The 22,773-nt window shown below is 37.9% G+C and overlaps 1 long non-coding RNA gene across 1 annotated transcript in view; it reads left to right on the top strand.

The window, feature by feature from the left end:
* The first annotated feature begins 413 nt into the window (after positions 1-413).
* Positions 414-22,773, top strand: part of LOC125175323 (uncharacterized) — a 32,373-nt gene continuing 10,013 nt past the window's right edge. Inside the window, exon 1 of the long non-coding RNA XR_007155753.1 lies at positions 414-570. This is a non-coding gene — a long non-coding RNA (uncharacterized LOC125175323). The remainder of the gene's footprint in view (positions 571-22,773) is intronic.

Genomic DNA, 22,773 nt, shown 5'->3' on the forward strand with positions numbered 1-22,773 from the left:
GGCGCACACCTCCCCGCCGGTCCCGCCTCCTCTCGGGGAAGACGCGCTTCGCAATCCCGCGCCACCTGCGGGAGCAGCGCGCCGCGCAGCTGGCCGCCGAGGGCCAGCCCAGGACGCCCACAGGCCCCCGCCTCCCTCCCCACGCAGCTCGGCGCCCACCGCCGGGACCCCGCTCTTCGCCCGCCCTGCAGGCCCACTCACCGCCGGGCCCGCCGTCCGCTCGGCACCCGCGACGCCGGGCCGGGGTCTAACTTTCCTAGCGGAGCCGAGGAAAGAGGAGGAGCGGAGGAAGGGGGCAGGAAGAGGAGGGCTTTCCAAATTAAAAACAAACTAAAGCCTGGAGGGGAGGGGGCGGTGCGGGGCTCGGGGGCGTGGCCCCGGCTCGCCCGGACCCTCCCCCGGGGCGCGCGGCCGCGCGGGCCTCCGACCCCGCCCCCCGCCCCCCGCGCTCCGCGCTCCGGCGCCTCGGGTCGGTGGTCCCGGGAGGCGTGGGCTTCCGAATGAGAAAGGAGCTGGAGGGGGACCCGGGGAGAAAGGTTGTCGCAGCTCTAGAGTGAGGGGAAGAGAAAGGTAAGGGCAAGTCGACGGTTGCATCTAATCAGAGACGCAGGTTCCACAGCCTGTGAGGAAGAGTTTTGCTGACCGAGATTACAGAGCACGGAAAGGAAAAAAAAACAAACACCCACTTCGCCCGAGCCCTGTTAATTTGCCTCTGTTCCCACCACCAGACCCTTGGCGCGGGCCCAGGCATTTTGTTTTCTTCCCCCAAAGGGTTGGAGGAGGCCAACTTGATTTGAGAGGCAGGAAGGGAGGGACTCCGTGGGTGAAAAAGGAAGAAGTAGGGTTGCCAGTGTTTCCTGACACTGGGGTGGAGAGGGGATTGGGGAATGCCGTTGGTTAATTACCACCGTTCAGCACAATTGCTTTTTTCTAACTCCTGGGTTTCAGGTCTGTGGTGGTCATTGGGGAGGAGCACAATCCACCGATTGGAGCTAGAGGAGTCTAACGGCCCCTGACATTATACAACAAATCAGAACTGGACAGAAGTAAATTAGATTAGGCACTGAGGCGTACTTGGCGGTGCTCCACTACGGGAGAAGTGTGGAAAGGGGAAGGCATATATGGGAGTGGAGTTCTGGAATTTTCCTTTGTATGTATGCTATTTGTTAGTATGCGTGTGAGAATAAATTTTTAAAATCCTGTTGTATATGCCGTTAGCACAGGACATCTTAATGTATAACATGTAGAGATGGCATGTTAATGTATAAAACTAAAAAATAAGCACCAAAGCTTTGGCGAGCCAACGTCAAGTCTTAAGGACATGATACGATGATGTTCCTACTTGAATAAGTCAGGTGATAACTGCATTACTTTTTAAAAACTATTTTATTTTACTTGATGCTTTTTAGGTACATCTTTTCATATTTGTTGTTATTTTTAACTGGTTGCTTTTATGTTGCCACAATCCACTTAAAGTTAATATCACTTAGTAAAAAAAATAGAGATTTGCAACAGTGCATTTCATTTCTTCAATCCTTTGTGTCACTGTTCTCATATTTTATTTATACATAAGATATAAACTCCAAGTACATTGTTAAAATTTGGCTTTCAGAGTGAGTAGTCTTTTACAGATATTAAGGGAAGGGGAAAAAAGGATAGCTTTTATATTTACCCCTATGTGAAAGGAAACAAAAATAATATAAAAACAGGGAGGGGGACAAAACATAAGAGACTCTTAAATATGGAGAACAAACAGAGGCACCTGGGTGGCATAGTGGGTTGGGTATCCTACTTTGGCTCAGGTCATGATCTCATAGTTCGTGGGTTCGAGCCCCCAATAGGATTCTGTGCTGACAGCCTGGAGCCTGCTTCGCATTCTGTGTGTGTCTCTCTCTGCTCCTTCCCTGCTCACACGCTCTCTCAAAAATAAATAAAATTATTTTTAAAATTAAAAAAAAATAGAGAACAAACAGGGTTGTGGGAGGGGGTTTAGGCTAAATGGGTAAGGGGCATTAAGGAATCTATTCCTGAAATCATTGTTGTACTATATGCTAACCAATTTGGATATAAATTAAAATTAAAAAATAAAGAAAAATAATAAAATATATTTACCCCTATGTGCACAATTCCATGTGCGCTTCATTCTTTCTTGGACATTTGAGTTTTATATAGTGTCATCTCCCTTTGGGGTGAAGAATTTCCTTTTGGAGATCTTAAAGTGCAGGTCTGCTGGCAATAGATTCAGCTTTTATTAATCTGAAAATATATTTATTTTGCCTTCATTTTTCTTTTTTTTTTTTTACATGTTTATTTATTTATTTTGAGAGAGAGGGTGAGTATGAGCAGGGAAGGGCCAGAAAGAGAATCCTGAGCAGGCTCCTTGCTGCCAGCACAGAGCAGGAACTAGGGCTCAATCCCAGGAGCCATGAGGTCAATTCCTTGGGCCGAAGCCAAAAATCAGAGCTTAACTGACCGAGCCACCCAGGTGCCCCTTGCCTTCATTTTTAAAGGTCATCTTTACTGAATATAGAACTGTAGATTGGCAATATTTTATTTTAATTCCTACCACGTTAAAGACATCATACGTTTTATCTCCATTTTTATCTGATGGCAGTAGGATATCACTGCCTTAAGATATCTTTTTCTGTTTGGTTTTGTGCAGTTAGTCTATATTATTTGGTTTCCTTTGTATTTTTCTAGCCTGGGGTTCTCTGAGATTCATGGATTTGTTTATATTTCAACCATTTTTCTTTTAAATTTCTTCTCCATTTTTTCCCTTCTTTCTAAGGAATCCGACTGTATCTATGCTAGAACTCTTGGTATTGCCCAGCAGATCACTGAGGTTTGCTTATGTTTTCATTCTTTTATTCTTTTCTTAGAATTGGATAATTTCTATGGTTCTGTCTTCAAGTTATTGACCTTTAAATCAATCTGCTATTAAGCCTGTCCCATGGTTTTTCCATTTCAGATGTTATATTTTTTAGTTCTGGTATTTCTATTTGGTCATTTTCTCCCCCAAATTTGTAATACAGTTTGATTGACTGTAGTTGCCATGCTTTACATTACACCTGCAGGACTCATTTATTTTATAACTAGAAGTTTATACCTCTTGATCACTTCCCACCATTTGGCCTACCCCTCAACCCCTTCCCCTCTGGCAAACACCAGCCTATTTTTTTTGTATCTATGTTTTGCTTTGCTTTGTTTGTTCATTTGTTTTCTTCCTTTAGACTCCACATATAAGTGAAATCATGTGGTATTTGTCTTTCTCTGACCTATTTCATTTAGCATAATACCCATAAGGTCTATCCGTGTTGTCACAAATGGCAAAAATTCATTTTTTATGTGACTGAATAATCCATTGTGTACATAGACCACATCTTTATCCGTTCATCTATCAGTGGATGCTTAGGTTGTAAGTAATGCTGCAATGAACATGGGGTGCATATATCTTTTCAAATTAGCGTTTTCACTTTCTTCAGATTGATGCCTAGAAGTGGAATCGCTGGGTTGTATGGTAGTTCTGTTTTTAATTTTTTGAGGAACCTCGTTACTATTTTTCATAGTGGCTGCACCAATTTACATTCCCACCAGCAGTGCGCAAGGGTTCCCTTTTCTCTATATCCTTGTCAACATTTGTCATTTTTTGTTTTTTGATAACCACCATTCGGACAGGTGTGAGGTGATATTACATTGTGGTGTTGATTTGCTATTTCCGTGATGATTAGTGATGAGCATCTTTTCATGTGCCTCTTTGGTGGGAAAATGTCTATTTACATCCTCTGCCCATTTTTTTTTAACTGGAGTTTTTGTTATTACTGAGTTGTATAAGCTCTTTATATATTTTGGATATTAATACCTTAACAGTTATATGATTTGTAAATATCTTCTCCTATTTAGTAAGTTGCCTTTTAAATTTGTCAATGGTTTCCTTTGCTATGCAGAAGCTTTTGAGTTTGATGTAGTCCCATTTGTTTATTTTGCTTTTGTTGTCATTGCCTTTGATGTCAGAGCCAAAATATATAAATCACCAAGAGAGATGTCAAGAGATATTTTCTTCCAGGAGTTTCATGGTTTCTGGTTTTATATCCTTTAATCCATTTTGAGTTAATTTTTGTGTATAGTGTAAGATAGTGATCCAGTTTCATTCTTTTGCATGTGGATGCCCAGCTTTCTGTACATCATTTTTTGAAGAGACTGTCTCTTCTCCCATTGTATATTTTTGCCTCTTTGTTTTAAATTAATTGACCATTTATACTTGGGTTGATTTCTGGACTTTCTCTTCTGATGTATTGGTCTGTGTCAATACAGATAACTTTGTAATATAATTTACATCAGCAAATGTGATGCCTCCAGCTGTGGTCTTCTTTCTCAAAATTGCTTTGGCTATTTGGAATTTTTTTTGGTTCCAAACACATTTTACTATTGTTTGTTCTATTTCTATGAAAAATGACACTGGAATTTTGATAGGGATTGCACTGAACTTGTATACTGCTTATAGTTGTATGGACATTTTAGCAGTATTAATTCTTCCAATCCATGAGTACTGTATATGTTTTCATTGATTTGAGTCTTCAATTTCTTTCATCAATATCTTATAGTTTTCAGATTATAGATCTTTCACCTTCTTGGTTAAATTTATAACAAGATATTCTATTCTTTTTGATGCAACTATAAGTGGGATTGTTTCCTTAATTTCTCTTTCTGATAGTTTGTTGTTAGTGTATAAAAATGCAATAGATTTGGGGGCACCTGGGTGGCTCAGTCGGTTGAGCGTCCGACTTCAGCTCACATCGTGATCTCGCATGCGAGTTCAAGCCCCACGTCTGGCTCTCTGTGGTGACGGCTGGAGCCTGGACCCTGGGGCGGATTCTGTGTGTGTGTGTGTCTCTCTCTTCTCCTCCCATGCTCATGCTCTGTCTCTCAATAATAAATAAACGTTAAAAATTTAAAAAAAATGCGATACATTTTTGTTTATTGCTTTTATACCCTGCAATTTTTCTGAATTTGTTTTTTTAGCTCAGGGTTTTTTTTGGTGGAGTTTTTAGGGTTCCCTGTATATATGATCATTCATCCACAAATAGTGATAGTTTGCTTCTTCTTTCTAATATGGATGACATTTATTTTTGTTCTTGTATAATTGCTCTGTCAAGGACTTCCACTACTCTGTTAAATAAAAGTGACGAGAGTGGGCATCCTCGTCTTGTTCCTGATCTTAAGGGAAAAGCTTTTAGGTTTTTGCCAGGAAGTATGATGTTAGCTGTGGGCTTGTCATATGTGGCCTTTATTATGTTGGGGTATGTTCCATACATACTCACTTTGTTGAGATCATAAATGGATGTCAGATTTCGTCCAATGCTTTTTGTATATCCATTGAGATGATCATATGATTTTTATCCTTCATTTTGTTAATGCAATGTGTTACACTGATTGATTTGCAGATGTTGAACCATCCAAGCATCCCTGGAATAAATCCCACTTGATCATGATGTATAATACATTAAATGTATTGTTGAATTTGGTTTGCTAGTATTTTCTTGAAGAGTTCTATATCTGTGTTCATCAAGGATACCAGCTGTAATTTTCTTTCTTTCTTTTTTCTTTACTTGTACTGTCCTTAATTTGTTTGGGTATCGAGTTAATGCTGACCTCAGAAAATGAGTTTGGGAGTGTTCCTCTATCTTCAATTTTTTGCAAGAGTTGAAAAAGATAGGCATTCATTTTTCTTAAATGTTTGGTTGAATTTACCAGGAAAACTATTTGGTCCTAGGCTTTTCTGTATTGGGAGGGTTTCATTACTGATTCAACCTCTTTATTCTTTATTGGTTTGTTTAGATCTTCTATTTCTTTATGATTCAGTGTTGCTAAGTTGGATGTTCATAGGAATTTAACCATTTCTTCCGGATTGTCTAATTAGTTGGTATATAATTGTTCATAGCTGTCTGTTATGATTCTTTGTATTTCTATGGCATCAGTTCTAGCTTCTCAGTTTTCATTTCTGATTTTATTTCCTTGGGTCCTTTCTCCTTTTTTCTTCATAAGTCTGGCTAAAGTTTTACCAATTTTGTCTGTCTTTTCAAATAACCAGTCTTAGTCTCATTGATCTTGTCTATTGTCTTCCTAAAGTATTTCATTTATTTCTGCTCTAATCTTTGTTATTTCCTTCCTTCTACTCACTTGGGACTTTGTTTTTTATTCTTACCCTGGTTCCTTCAGGCGTAAACTTAGGTTGTGTGAGATTTTTCTTGTTTCTTGAGATAGGCTTTTCTTGCTATACACTTTGCTCCTTGTACTGGTTTGCTGCATCCCATACACTTTGGTATGTTCCATTTGTCTCATGATATTTTTTAATTTCTTTTTTGACCCATTGGTTTTCAGTAGCTTGTTTGATCTCCACATATTGATAATTTTTTCAGTTTTCTGCTTGTAATTGATTTGTAAATTTATACCATTGTGGTTGGAAATGATATTTGATTGACTGCAGTCTTCTTAAACTTACCGAGACTTGTTTTGTGGCTTAATATATGATCCATCCGATGGGAATGCAAGCTGGTGCAGCCAGTCTGGAAAACAGCATGGAGGTTCCTCAAAAAATTAAAAATAAAACTACCCTACAACCCAACAATTGCACTACTAGGTACTTATCCAAGGGATACAGGTGTACTGTTTCGAAGGGACATATGCACCCCAATGTTTATAGCAGTAGTATCAACAATAGCCAAAGTATGGAAAGAGCCCAAATGTCCATTGATGGATGAATGGATTAAGAAGTGGTATATATATATACAATGGAGTATTACTCGGCAATCAAAAAGAATGAAATCTTGCCATTTGCAAATAAGGAATCTACTCCTGAAATCATTGTTGCACTATATGCTAACTAATTTGGATGTAAATTTAAAAAAATAAAATTATAAACAAACAAATAAACAAACAAATAACCCAGGGACTTAATAAACTGATTTGTATTTTTTCAAATTAAAAAAAAAAAAACCTTAAAAAAATTAACAGTAGTGGAGTTTTTAAAGCTTGAGTGAGGGGCGCCTGGGTGGCGCAGTCGGTTAAGCGTCCGACTTCAGCCAGGTCACGATCTCGCGGTCCGGGAGTTCGAGCCCCGCGTCAGGCTCTGGGCTGATGGCTCAGAGCCTGGAGCCAGTTTCCGATTCTGTGTCTCCCTCTCTCTCTGCCCCTCCCCCGTTCATGCTCTGTCTCTCTCTGTCCCAAAAATAAATAAACGTTGAAAAAAAAAAAAAAAATTAAAAAAAAAAAAAAAAAAAAAAAAAAAGCTTGAGTGATACTTTTGGGTGAGGCTAGAAATTTGGCACAATGAATCTGTGCAAATAAAATACTGGAATAAAAAAACAATGAAAATTATGACTTATGTAAAATGTGTACATGTAGAATTTTTGAGAAGCACCATTAATGACTGTAGTATTTTGCAAGAACTGCCAACACATAGTAGATTAAAGAAGACAAATTACCATGATTGCAACAAAATATTGTCCCCACCCCAGAAAGCAATAAGAATTTAGCTGTAGCCTCTTGTCTATATCATTGAATTAAATAAAGTGGAGGGGGGGGGGTTATTGAGAGTCTTTTAAAAAATGATTTGTCTAGTAATGTATATCTCTCATTATTAAAAACTGTTAAATTTCGAAAGCTATGAAATGACTGAAAATTAATTTTACTTTCAGCTTTAAGTTATTTTCTGTAATTTAATAGATAAGGTTCTATCCAAATTTTAAGAGATATCACATAATTCAATTACTGTAGTCAATGTCATTATTCCAAAAGGAAACTCATTTAATATAAATGTAAGGGTACTACATGCTTGTGCCCACACAGATATATACATCATAATTTGTTATTTACATCTAAATTAAGCCACTCCTTTGAACAGATGTTAGCAAAAGTATTGATATAAAATATATACACATATGCTGGCAATGAGCGATTTTCTAAGTTGAAGAGAAGGAATTAAGTAACAGGCAAAAGCTTTTCTTTCTAAATTTTGGAACTACAGTTTAACTTCTGTACAACTTAATCACATTGATATAATATCAATCACATTGATATAATATACAGATTTGGTAATTATTAAACAGTGTCAATAAGCCATGAGACAGATACAACTGAGCTGAAATAAAATACTCTGATTCTCTCTGAAAAAAAGAAATAAATATGAATGTCCCTTTTTTATATTTACAATTTAAAGGGTATTTGTGTTGGTTAATTAGTGAAAATATCTGCATTTCACTCATTAATTTAAGAATTTTAGGGAGGCAATGTTAGTTTTCAAAAAAAAAAAAATAGAAGTCAGAGAGCTGAAGTTTCAAGTCCCACCATCATCAATTCAATTCACAGAATTCAAAGCCCTGTGAATTTTGGCAGATTCTTAAAACCTCACTGATGTCATTTCATTTAAGAACATACATCTAATAGTACTAACTCTATAGAGTTTTTAAAGTAGAAAATGTGTAACACTTTAAAAAATTTTTTAAATTTTATTTAAAACCAGGTTGGTTGGCGTATAGTGTAATAATGATTTCAGGAGTAGAATTTAGTCATTCATCACTTACATTTAACACCCAATGTTCATGCCAACAAGTACTCTCCTTGTTGCCCATCACCCGTTTGGCCCATCTCCCTGCTCAACACGCCTCCAGTGGCCCTCAGTTTGTTCTCTGTATTTGGAAGTCTCTTGTGATTTGCCTCCCTCTCTCTTTAAAATGGTGCAGGGGGGCGCCTGGGTGGCGCAGTCAGTTAAGCGTCCGACTTCAGCCAGGTCACGATCTCGTGGTCCGTGAGTTCGAGCCCCGCGTCAGGCTCTGGGCTGATGGCTCAGAGCCTGGAGCCTGCTTCCGATTCTGTGTCTCCCTCTCTCTCTGCCCCTCCCCCGTTCATGCTCTGTCTCTCTCTGTCCCAAAAATAAATAAACGTTGAAAAAAAAAAAAATAAAATAAAAAAAAATAATAAAATGGTGCAGGGGACACTGTTTATCTCTTAGCAAATTTTGGACATATATGCTTGTGGAGTCATGGTTTTTTGTTCCAAGATGTTAATTCTTTAAATATATATAAACATTGATCAAGGTAATAAGCCTTAGTAGAATTAAAGAGTAAAATTAACAAAATAATTTATAAATAAAACCGTACTCCAAGCATCTACAAATTGTTCTTCTTTGGGCACAGACTAACAAGTTAAATGCTCAGGAAGAGGGTTATTGCCAAAAGAATAGCTACGTGCTAATGAAAAATTAATCTGCTTTGTGATAATGTCTTTAAACATTTAAGCAATAACTTCATTAAGATTTCTGGATGGCCATCCTGTTCCTACCTTAAATATTGGAGCAAACATTCATCTTCTTAATTGGATTGACTCCTGTATGATTCTGTAATGCTCATCTTTGTCTTTTATTACAGTCTTTGTTTTAAAGGCTGTTTTTTCCTAGGTGAATCTACCCCAGCTTTCTTTTCATTTCCATTCGCATGAAATGTCTTTTCCTTCCCTTCTTTTTCAGTGTGTGTGTCCTTACATCTGAAGTGACTCTTTTTAGACAATATGTAGATGGGTCTTGGTTTTTATCCATTTAGCCACTCTGTATCTTTTGACTGTAAAATTTTGTGTATTCACACCTAATTTTTGTAGAGGTATATACTTATCGACATTATTTTAATTGTTTTCTGGCTGTTTTGTACTTTCTTTCTGATTCTTTATTCTTCTCTTGCTTTTTTCCTTTATGGTTTGATGACTCAGTGGTATTATGCTTAGGCTCTTTTTCTCACTATCCTTATTGTATCTTTTATAGGTGCTTGTTTTTTGGTTACGATGAGGTTCCCATATTCCAGTCTCTGTACACACATACATACGTCTTTTTTAAGTTGACAGCAAGTTAAGTTTGAATGCATTCTAAAACAATGCATTTTACTCCCTCCCTCCCATTTTTATGTTTTTGATGTCACATTTTACATATTTTTATTTGGTGTATGCCTTAACTAATTATTGTAGTTATTGTCATTTTTACTACTTTTGTCTGGCTTTAAAAATGATTAATGTAATTCCTTTACTATACGTTGACATTTACTAGTGAGTCATATATATATATATGACTCACTAGTAAATGTCACTAGTATATGCATATATATATCTTTTTCACATATATGTATATATACATATATGTATATGTGTATATATATGTGTATATATATATATATATATATATATATATATACTTACCTATATTTTCTTGTTGCTAATTACTACCCTGTCTTTTAAGCTTAAAGCAGTCCCATTAATGTTTTTTTGTAGGGCTGGTTTTATGATGGTGAACTCCTTTAGTTTGTATTTGTCTGAAAAAAAAAATTTTTTTTTTTTTCAGTTCTGTAATGGTAATCTTGCCAGGCAGCATATTCTTGGTTGGAATTTTTTTTTTCCTTTCAGTATTTGAATGCCACTCCCTTCTGGCCTGAAAAGTTTCTGCTTTGAAATCTGTTGATGGCCTTATGGGAGTTCCCTTATATGTAACAAGCTATTTTTCTCTTGCTGTTTTAAGATTCTCTTTTTATCTTTAACTTTTGATATTTTAATTATGTGTCTTGGTGTGGGTCTCTTTGGGTTCATTTATTTGGAATTTTCTAGAATTCCTGGATCTATATGTCCATTTCTTTCCCCAGGTTTGGGAAACTATCAGCCCGTTATGTTTTCAAATATGTTTTCTGCCCCTTTCTGTCTTTTTTTTTTCTGGGAAAACTATGATACAAATGTTATTCTGTGTGTCTTTCCTTAAGTCCCTTAATATTCATTCATAATATGTTCATTTTTTAAGATTCTTTTTCCTTTTGCTGCTGTGTTTGGGTAAATTCCACTGCTCTGTCTTCCAAATCACTGATTCTTTCTCTTGCTTCATCTAGTCAGCTGTTGGACCCCTTTAGTGTATTTTTCAGTTTAATTATTTTATTCATCTGTTCTGTTATCTATGTTTCATACTCCTATATTTTTGTTCTCTTTGTTGAAGTTCTTGCTGTGTTCATACAGTTTCCTGACTTTGATTAACATCCTTATGACTATTACTTTGAGCTCTTTGTCAGGTAAATTACTTATCTTCATTTCATTTATTCCCCCTGAGATTTTGTCTTGTTCTTTCATTTGAGATATATGTCTCTGTTTCTTCATTTTGCTTGTCTCTCTGTTTGATTCTATGTGTTAAGCAAAACAACTATCTTTTCCAGTTTTGAAGGAATGACCCTGTGTGTGAGGAAAATCTTACTCTTTAACCATGCCTTAGTTCTTGTTATCTCTCAGGTTGTCTCTCTGTTTCAGACCCCTGAGCTCCAGAAATGCATTCCTTCCTTCCACCAAAACATGGTGCTCAGGAGGTATCCCCTGTGTGGGCTGCATGTGCCCTGTGACTTGGGGGGCATGGAGACAGGGTGCTCTCCCTTCTGTCCTGGGAGAGAGTCCCTATAGGCTTTTGCCCTTCTGGTAGATGCTTTAAGATTAACAAATGAATTTCCTTCACATGTGGTCTAGATTTTTCAAACTCTTGCTTTTGCACTGGGAGCCAGAATGAGTGATTTTACATATGAGCCCTTTATGAGCAGAATGTCTATTCCTTACCACTTGTGGTTCTCTTGGGTGCAAGCTTGTTGGTTCTCAAAACTAGACATTTTGGAGGTTGATCCCTCCAGTGCAGGTCCCACGTGTTGGGGTGCCTGCTGTGGGGCACAGACCCCTCCATTCCTCAGGAAGAAATTCTATCTTTGTAAGATCCCTCTTGCTTGTGGGTCACCACGACTACTGTGGGTTTTCAGGAGATTATGTGTCTGCCTCTCCTATCTGTCTTGATATGGCCCTTCTATCCTTTGTTGTGGAGAAGCTGTTTATCTAGTTCTTGGTTCTTTTCAGAGGAAATTGTTCCATACGTAGCTGTAGATTTTTTTTTTTGTCCATGAGAGGAAGTGAGTAGAGGATCTTCCTGTGCTGCCATCTTGAACCTCTTCTTCTGCTTGGTTCTTTTTTGTATCTGCCATGTCTCAGCTGAGATTCCCCATATGTGTATTTAGCATGGACTTCTTTTTCGTTCTTAAACATACGAAGTTTTATAATCCTTATTTGTTTTTTCTACATCTAAGTCATCTTGGCTGTATTTCTATGGGTCCTTTTTTCTTTTTCTAGATGACAGATCATAATTTCCTATTACTTATGAGGTATATTGAGTCAACTGTGTGATGAAATACTGTTTGATATTAATGTATACTGTTAATAGACTAATTTACAGCCCTTCCCCTATTGCTGCCAACATCCCTTCTCCCCAAAAGCAAACCCCCCCCACACCCTTTCCCCCCCACCCCAGAGGTAGAGAAAAGGAATAGGAAGCTTAGACAGGTGCATAGATAAATGATAGATCAATAAATTCTTATGTGTGCACTGATATATTTGCCAGAATATTCAATAAAAGAAGTGATTGGCTAGAAGATCACTAGGAATGGAGGGATACTTTTCACTCTATGCCCTTATCTATTTTTAACACCTTTATTGAGATATAACTCAGGTGCACAAATCAGTTGCTTTCAGTATATTTTCAGGGTTGTACAACAGTCACCACAACCAATATTAGAACATTTCATTACCTTCAAAGGAAACTCTGTATCCCATACCTTTCACCCAGATGTTTCCCATTTTCCACCACCTCCAGCTCTAGGCAATTATTAGTCTACTTTAGATTAGTCTCTTTATATTTGCCTATGCTGGACTTTATGTATAAATGGGATAATGCAATATGTGATCATTTGTGACTAGCTCCTTCAACCTTCATCTGCCTTGTTGCATGCATCAGTACTTAATTTCTTTTTGCCGCTGAATATTTCATTGTATTGATATATCACAATTATTTATTCATAAATTGATGGATTTAACATTTTTTACCATTTGTATGTATTATATTTCAAAAAAATAAGGCATTATTATTGAAGCCCAAGTAGTACAATGACTTTTATAATTATACTTTAAGTTTATGATCCATGAGCTTAAATTGCTAATATATGGAACTCTGCAAGTTTTTAAACATTAAAAGCTGGGGGCGCCTGGGTGACTTAGTTGGTTAAGCATCTGACTTCGGCTCAGGTCATGATCTCACATTTCGTGGGTTCCAGTCCTGCATCCGGCTCTGTGCTGACAGCTCAGAGCCTGGAGCCTGCTTCAGATTCTGTCTCCCTTGCTCTCTGCCCCTCCCCCACTCATGATCTGTCTCTTTCTCAAAAATAAACATTAAAAAATTAAAAAGAAAACATTAAAAGCTGAATGCTGCAATGAATGTTCATGTGCACGTATCTTTTATCAAATGTGTGAATACAAGTGTGGTGGTTAATTTTATGTGTCAACTTGACTAGCCTTGGTGCCCAGATTAGACATTTCTGGGTGTGTCTGTGAGAGTATTTCCAGATGAGATTAGCAGTTAAATTGGTGGATTTAGTAAATTTTCCTCCTCATTGTGGGTGGGCATCGTCCAATCACTTGGCTTGAATAGAACAAAAGACAGAGAAAGGAGGAGCTTGGCCTCCTCCCCCCCCCCCCCCCCCACTTCATTACTTGAGCTGGCACATCTCATCTCATCTTTCTTTGCCCTCAAACTAGGATTTACACAGTCTGCTTCCCTCATTCTTGGTATTTAGATGGAATTACACCAGGAGCTTTCCTGGGCCTCCAGCTTGCAGATAGCTGATTATAGGACTTCTCGGCCTCCACAATCATGTGACTCATAATAAATCTCTGTCTCTCCCCTACTGTCTCTCTCTCTCTCTCTCTCTCTATCACATATTATTGGTTGTGTTTCTCTCAAGAACCCTGACTATGTATAGGATAAGTTTCTGATAGTTTAATGAAATGCAGTTATATTGATTACTAATTTAATTCATCTTTAATTCATTCATATATCCACATAATGGGAACCACATATATCAGAAGGGAGCCTCAACACTTACCTTTATTAGCTTATGATAGTTTTATCATTATTTGGTTCACATAGAGGCAGAAATGAAGGCAACCCAGTAAGTTACCCTGGGCAAAAATGTGACTCTTCTTTGAAGTATGTGCTTCAAATATTTCCAGCACTTTTTAATGGGCTTGGGTGGTAATGGATTTTAAATCACTTCTAACTTACTTTCCGAACAGTTTGTCAAAACTGAGTCTTATCTGAAAAAACTATAGAAACGCTTTTTTTCATTTTCCCATAATTTTTATTCTCCTTTCCATTTTCTTCAATTTCTTGAGCCAGAAAATTTCTTGGTCATATTAGAAGGCTTACAACTTGAAAGATACAATTGACCTTAAAACACAATGAGTCTGAACTACTCAAGTCCACTTACACATGTATTTTTTTCAGTACACTACTCTAAATGTATTTTCCTTATGATTTTCTTAACATTTTCTTTTCTCTAGCGTACTTCATTGTAAGAATACAATATATAATATGTAAAGCATATATGTGTTACTCAACTGTTCAGTGAGATTTTTGGTCAAGACTAAGCAATCAGTAGTTACGTTTTGAGGAAGTCAGAAGTTACATGTGGATTTTCTGCTGTGCAGTTAGTTGGTGCCACTAACCCCTGCATTGTTCAAGGGTCAACCGTATAGTACTCGCTTATTCCCTTTAAAGTGTGCGCCACGGGGCACCTGGGTGGCTCAGTCTGTTAAGCGTCCGGCTTCAGCTCAGGTCGTGATCTTGAGGTCCGTGAGTTAAATCCCTGCGTTGGGCTCTGTGCTGACAGCTCAGAGCCTGTAACCTGCTTTGCATTCTGAGTCTCCCTCTCTCTCTGCTTCTCCCCTGCTTGTGTTCTGTCTCTCTGTCTCTCAAGAATAAATAAATATTAAAAAAAAAAAACCAGAAAACTTAAAGTGTGCACCAGGTCTTACTTGGTTTTGTTTTTTTGGCTAGACCGTAACTATGTGAAATAATAGAAAGCTATTGGTAAGAAGCCAGCGAAAGCAACTGCTATATTTCATTATAGTTGTGGCTTACATTTTTACTACTTGATCCTTCACTTGACAAATCTGTTCCATTTGTGGGCTTTTCCCCAACAACTTCCTGGCTAGCCCTTTCCTAATCCTTTGTTTATCCTCAGACTAAATGTGGGCCTAGATATTCCTAAAGTGATTCCTAAAATCTGTTCTGCAGATGGCTTTTCTAAATATAGTCTTCATATTTAGATTTTAAATTGAGCCTGGAATCTTTTATTTCATGTACATTTTATATTTCACCTATGTATGTCCTGAAATATTGTACCATGTACAATATAATCACATTACTGTATAGCAAGGGAAAAGATAACAGTTGTTTCAACTGAATATGTAGGGTATTTTGCAAAGAGGAAGGATCTAGAACTAGAAAAATGAAGTCATGGAAAATTCAAAGCTGAATTTATACAACTGAGAATATTAGCTAGCTCTTAGAATATGAAAAGTTAATAAATTCAGCATTTAGAGCTCTAATGGAATAAGGAAATTGAAGCATATCAGGTACCTATTCTGATATAATTTCATTCACCAGATAGTTTTAAGTATCTGCTATGAACCATATATTTAGGTTCCTTGGACATCACAAAGAGGATGAATAGTGAATAGTGTCTTCTTTTGAAAGCACAAACTTAAAAAAATTTCTTTGGATCTGTGAAACAAAAATGAGTAACAAAAACTGACTCAGTAGCATGTGATCTCTGTCTTACACGCGTGAAGATCTGATTTATGGGCTGGGCTGGGTTCAAGTGATATACATTCTATAAGCAATAATCGCTGCCTACCTCCCTAGTAGCCACCACCTGTTCCCACTTTTAAACTGATTTTTTAAAGTTTATTTATTTTGAGAGAGAGTGAGAGCAGCACATGTGACTGGGAGATGGGCAGAGAGAGGGAGAGAGAATCCCAAGCAGGCTCTATGCTGCCAGTGCAGAGCCCATGGGGCTCAAACCAATGAACCATGAGATCATGACCTGAGCTGAAGTTAAGACTCAGATGCTTACCCGACTGAGCCGCCCAGGCACTCCCTGCTCCCACTTTTAAAGATAAACAAAGCTGGACACTAGTTTAAGTGGTAAGATCAAATTTTAATTAGTAATATTCTGTTGTAATAGGGAAAAGAGTTTAACATGACTTTAACTTCAATTTGTATAGAGGGTGACTGGGTGATACAAAAGGAGTACGAGGGAATAGGACAGGAAATGAGTGAGGCCTCAGTGAGTCAGGGAAGTCAAAATTACAAAAAGTGGGAGGGGGGATTGGTTTAGTGAAACCCCCTTGGGTTTGATAACCTGTGACTATTGACGTTAGGCTCCTAGTCTCCCACAGAAGCTAGAATACCATATCTCAAGTCTTGACCAGAACAAACAGTAAGTTCTTTTGGCAGCCTTGACTTTTCTCAGGTAGGTACTTTGAGGGGGCTGAGGGTCATCATCCTAGGGATATGGTCTTGGGCTGTTAGTGTTTTGCTCAAGTCTTTGCAGGCCAAGGTTGTAGTCCCATCAGGAAGAGGGCTGAGCAGAGTCTGGCTAGGGTTTGGCCAAAGAGAGAGTTTGTCATCACTGCATCTTGATATTTCAGGTGCTTTGACTCTCACTACGAGTTCCCAGTTTTACATCTCTTCTGCATTATTACTTTGCCTCCCACATACCGAGCTGCAGGATGAACCCACCATGTGTAGAAACAAAAAGATAAAAAGACATTCTTGATGTTGAAAGGAAAAATAAAAGAATTGTCGTTATTACCTTCCATTTTTCGCCCATTTCTCAATCTTGCCACATGTTGAGGGTGGAGAAGAAAGGGAGAAGGTCAGGGAGTGAAAAGACGATATAAGACAGGATAGTGTGATGGGGCACCTGGGCGGCTCAGTCTTGAGCATCTGACTTCAGCTCAATTCATGATCTCAAGGCTGGTGAGTTCAAGCCCCACGTCGGGCTCTGTGCTGACAGCTCAGAGTCTGGAGCCTGCTTCGGATTCTGTGTCTCTCTCTCTCTCTGCCCCTCCCCTGCTCATGCTCTGTCTCTCTGTCTCCCTGTCTCTCAAAAATAAACAAACAAAAAAGACAGGGTAACCTGAAAATATTAAAGTTCATCTGGCAACAGGACCCATAGCAATGTAGTAGGTGCTTAGAAAGCATTCTAATGAGGAAATCTAATCCTTTCTTTATGAATCTTAAAATGTCTTGGAAGGTAAAAAGTAATGCAGTTCATGATAATGTAAATATGGAACTCAATTTCATGAACATAAGGCTCAAACTGGTATTTTGACATGTTCGCTACATTGTGTGAAAGAGGGTTTGGAGTGGGTGGGTAACAATTTTACAGTGGAAAGGAGATAATATATTTATATTGGGCCAAAGAATGGCTATGTCACCTTGTGCATGAGAAGTAGATTGATAATGCCACAGAACTGGGGACACTATGGCTTCAGAAAGGCAAACCCAACAGAGCCTGTGGCATGCAGCTTAGTTAGGATGGAATGTTGCTGTCAGATGCGCCAAGAGATGAAAACAGGGAAAGGATTTAGCGGAAAGAATATCCAGCTAGGTTCCAGACAGGCTGTACTGGTTCTTTCATTATCCTGGAAGAGGTTGCAGTACAGGCAAGCATAGTATATTTATTTATAAATTAATTATTTATTTGAAGAATGAAGGCCCCAAGTTTCCAAGTAGGGAACAATGGATTTTTTGCTTGGAGAAGAGATTGCTGCAAAATAGGCAATCAAGTTACATTAATTCAGAGTATAAATTACCCAAGTGAAAGGAATGAAAACAAATGATTCCATCTGTTTTATTTTCTTTCTCGGTTTATTCTTAATATCTTGATAGCATGGCTTTTTAAACATGACAATAACATTGCATCTTTATATATGAAAAAGCCCCCAAAGGGAATATGGAGGTATGAGTTCCAGTTTGGCCATGGACAAGACATTGAATCTTTATTCTTATGTATTATTGACATAATAATGCCAACTTTCATGTTTTAAATAATCTTTGTGAAGATTAAAAGAGAAAGGGCTGCAAGCCCCATGAGGGCGGCTTCTTCAAATCTGTGGCCAGGGATTAGTACAGTTCTGGCACAGAAGGTAATTAATAAGCACTTGGTGAATATTTCACAATTGAATAGTTATTCGAATGAAGGCTTTTTTAAAGTTTTCTTTATTTATTTGAGAGAGACAAAGACAGCACAAATGGAGGAGGGGTAGAGAGAGAGGGAAAGAGAGTTCCGAGGAGCAAATTCAGTGCAGAGCTTGGACTCATGAAACCGTGAGATCATGACGTGAGCCCAACAAGAGTTGGACGCTGAACTGACTGAGCCACTCAGCTGCCCCTGAATGAAGGTTTCTTAAAATAACATTGGAAAGAACACTTTTCTTTTGGATTTTTCAGCCTGGCTAGTTTGATACTTCTGTGTTTTATTTGTTTAGATTACATGGTGATTGTTTCTCAGCTAATAGAATCAATAATTTCTGCAATATAACACTTTTCCTCCAGTATAAGAACATACTAAAATCTTCCTTATCTATATATTTTGGACAAGTTCCAGGCTATTTGAAAACAGTGAATCTGTTTATAAGAAGATGAAAGAATTCCCCATCTGTCAATGTTTACTTCTCTAGCTCTTGGAAAATAAACATAAAGGTTTGCAGAAACTCATAAAGCTACTGACATATTAAAATTTCATCAAAAGATAAATTTCAACTCTTGGAAAATAACAAAAAAAAAGTGGTATATATTTTGGGATATAAATCATTAGAATAAGGCAATGAAACAAAATAATAGGAAAACGAAAAGCCTTAGTCTATGCTAAAGAATTTTTCACATGAAAAGTAAAGTGGTACATTAGCCCACTATTGTGTTCTAAACAATCTTGAGAACTGAGAGAAAATTTTCCTTTGCTGTTATTGATGGAAGCTTCAAGAGAATTGAAATGTGATATTTAAAAACAACAACAACAACCAACTAAACAAAATGTACAACAACCGTATTTCAAGAAAGAACTGACTGTGATGATCCTGATTTCAACGTACAACATGTCGTAGAGAAAGTTGTTTAGTTATGTAGACAGATAGATACACAGAGAGAACCTTGAAGGAGAAAGTAACTGGTTTCTGTGTCAACATGAGAAAAATTCACAAACTCATTAAACAATCAAGGCGTGGTGATATTTTTTATTGTTTGAATTAAGGAGATGTTGGATTGACTTACTATACCAGTATGATTATCTTCCAAACCCGGCAAATTGGTGGATGTAGACACAATCTGAACTCTACCAAGATTCCCTTTGCGTGTATCACTGTAATTCGTCCTCAGCAGGGAAAGAGGGAAGGTGAACTACAACAAAGCTGAGTGATGCAGTACTGCACCTTCCTACTTTGGATGCACAGAATTCTGGAACAACAGAAGGAGTTTATAAAAATAAGATAAAGAGAGATTGTGTCAAAACTGATTAAATCCTCTAGTGTTTATCAAAAAGCTAGAGCCAATGCCAGAAGAAATATATGACGCTCATCAAAGAATGAAAAAGATAAAAATTTGGCCTAAGGCTTGAAAGGGAAAAAAGAAGCCAAAAGAAATTTTCCAGTAAGTGTGACAAAATCAACACTGGGAAGATGATTCTTTTCAGAAAAGAGGTACGTTTTAAAATAAATTTCTGATGGTCATTTCCCCCTAAAGTGTACTCAATGAGAGTGCACATGGTTCCCAAATACAGGGTAGGTAAATTTGATGAAAATATGAGTTTCATCCACATCTGGGAAAGCTAATCACATGAAGCAATGATTGGCATTGGTCTCTGGAGGAGGAAACTTGGGAAATATCATACTGTCTTCTACTCACGGAGAAAGCAGAAATGAATCATTGGGGGAAGAGACTCAAACTCTCTCATCTGTGTTGAAATTCCTTGGCGACAGATGCTCAGAGGGAATGAGAAAAAATATTTGAAATTGCAGCTAGACAAGGATGTTGAAAAGTGTGAAGGATAAAAGGTAAATAGATTTAAGATCCCATATATTTTAAATCTATCTAAGTTTTTTTCCTAAGTTTATTTCTTTATTTTGTGTGAGTGAGAGCATGAGTGGAGGAGGGACATAGAGCAAGGGAGAGAGTATCCCAAGCAGGCTCTGCACTGTCAGCATGGAGTATGATGCGAGGCTTCAATTTCCCAAACTGGAGATCATGACCTGAGCTGAAATCAAGAGTCTGATGCTTAACCAACTGAAGCACCCAGGTGCCCCTATTGTATATATATTCAAATGAAGAGATATACAAACACTTTGTTATTAAAAAATTTGGATCAGATAAAATAGTATACATGAATGTATTTTGGAAATATATTGAGCCAAGACAAATTTGGATTCCTCATAGTTTATATAAACTGAAGCTGAATTCTCTGATGAGCTAATAAGGACCAAAGAAAATTCTTTTATTCACCTCTTGGCTCTTTGTCTCCTCATTTAACATTATGGCAAAGATAATGTGGATAGTGAATAAAAAAGCAGATAAAAATGTAGGTGAAAAATAATACAACACTTTCCCCAACTACTTATTTGCTACAACAGCCCAGTAAGGTAAAAGGGTTTTTGTTAGGACTCTGCCATTAACTTCTATTCTGTAAGCAGGCTTTTGTTTTGCTTTGTTTTGTCTATAACAATGAAGTTTAGCATGCCTTAGGCCTGAAACCTAGACTTCTAAAGAAATTCCATTACATGGACTACAAAGTCTTTTTCCTTGTTTTTTAAAACCTCTGGCCAAAAGAATCACACTGTAGGTATATGACAGACTTCTTTTTGAACTAACTTCTTAAGATGTAACATTGCATTAAAATGGTATATATTTGGGGCGCCTGGGTGGCTCAGTCGGTTAAGGGTCCAACTTCGGTTCAGGTCATGATCTCGCAGTTTGTGGTTTCAAGCCCCATATTGGTCTCTGTGCTGACAGTTCAGAGCCTGGAGCCTGCTTTGAATTCTGTGTCTCCCTCTCTTTTTGCCCTTCCCTCGCTCACTCGCTCTCTCTCTCTCTCTCTCTCAAAAAAATAAACATTAAAAAAATAATAAATAAAATGGTATATACTTGCCGTTTGCTTTGCTATCTCTCTGCAGCACTCATGTTACATTCTAAAATTTTGGCAGAAGAACTATGTTAGTTAACAGTAATGTACTGAATGAATACTGAGGTATTTTCCAGGCTCCAGATGGGAAATGGCGTTTGAGCTTCAGAATCTATCTAGAATCATTATTCTCAACCCTAGCTGCTGCTTAACTTAGTCTGATGGGAGTTTTAAAAAATCCAGGCTCCACCCAAAGAGACTCTGACTTAATTATTCTGGGGTAGGGACCAAAAATTAAGTATTGCTTCTAGCTGTAGTATTTTGATGGAACCATTATATCTCCTCTTTCTCTTTCTTGCCTCTCTGTATGGTATTTGTTTCTCATTACAGCCTGGCTTCCCTGATTTCGATGGTCCCTGAAGCAACTGACTGTGGAATGAGGGGGTGGTCATCTTGTAAAAGCCTGGATCCCTCTGTCATAACCTCTAGATGAAATGTGGTCCATGTCCACGAGGGGATATGCAGTGTCTAGAAAAAGGGACCCGGAGCAGCTAGTATAATAGTACCCGGTTATAGAGGAATTACCTACGGCTTTTACCTCTCTTTCCCATGCTGACATGTTAAATAGGACGTTTCATCAAAACTCCTCTAACTACATTTTTTAAATAATATTATTGATTGATTGTTTTCACTTTCATAATGAAATTATTTTTCCTCTGAAATGATTCAGTTTTGTGTTTATTAGTTTTCATGAAGACTTTTTTCCTCTTCTATGCAGATACATGTATCTGCCACATGGTGGCAGCCAGCATGTTCTTGAACCTTAAGTTCATCTGCTGGAAGGGGCTGCAAGGGGTGGAAAGATGGGGAGAAGGTGTGGGAGTGTTGGTGAATGGCATGGGGCATGATTTTCTTTTCTGACTACCTGGTAGGGAACCAAGAGAGCAACAAAGCCTCTCTAAGAATAAGCTCGTTGATCGTTCAGCAAGAATTTCATAATCTTTGAAAATTGATGACTCCCAGACTTAAAGTGGAATCACCTGCTTCCTTCTGTTCTTGAAACTAGTCCTTTCTTACCTTTTCCCCATCATGAAAAATGTATTCACGTTTAGCTGTTTAAAGCTTCTGAAGCTAAGACTTGTCCAGTTAGGAAAAAATAAATATAATGTTTCGGGGGCGAGTTGTTTGGTTCTTTGCTACCAGGTGTGTTTTATCCCGCATATCTCTGCATTTATCACTCAGATGACGGGCTTGTCTGATAAGGGAGAGGAGGGTTTTGACAGGGTCTCTTCAAAAAAACATTGGAAAAAGGCTCGTTTTGACATCAATTTGGGTCTGTGCTAACTCATAGCAGAAGTCTTCAGGTCACAGGAGATTGGCGTTCCCTACAATGTCCACACTTCTCAAAACCACTAAATTTTGCTGTGATAAACAGTACGTGCTGGTTAGAACTGTAGCCCTTGGTAAATAAATTCAATGCACTGAAACCTTTTGGGAATCTGACATACCTTGACCAATAGGTCTAATTCTCATAATTTGGGGGCACTGTTAAACTAAGAGAATTACCACCGCCACTATGAGCCCATTGACGCACACATGTTTATTTAAGAAACATTAACTTGATTTGAAGCATTTCTGTTTATATATAAGGCACACATTTTTTCCCACAGTCTTCCTCTATTAAAATTAAAATTAATTAAGAAAATAACAGGATGGG

Source organism: Prionailurus viverrinus, chromosome C2, assembly GCF_022837055.1.
Source record: "Prionailurus viverrinus isolate Anna chromosome C2, UM_Priviv_1.0, whole genome shotgun sequence".
NCBI lineage: Eukaryota > Metazoa > Chordata > Mammalia > Carnivora > Felidae > Prionailurus > Prionailurus viverrinus.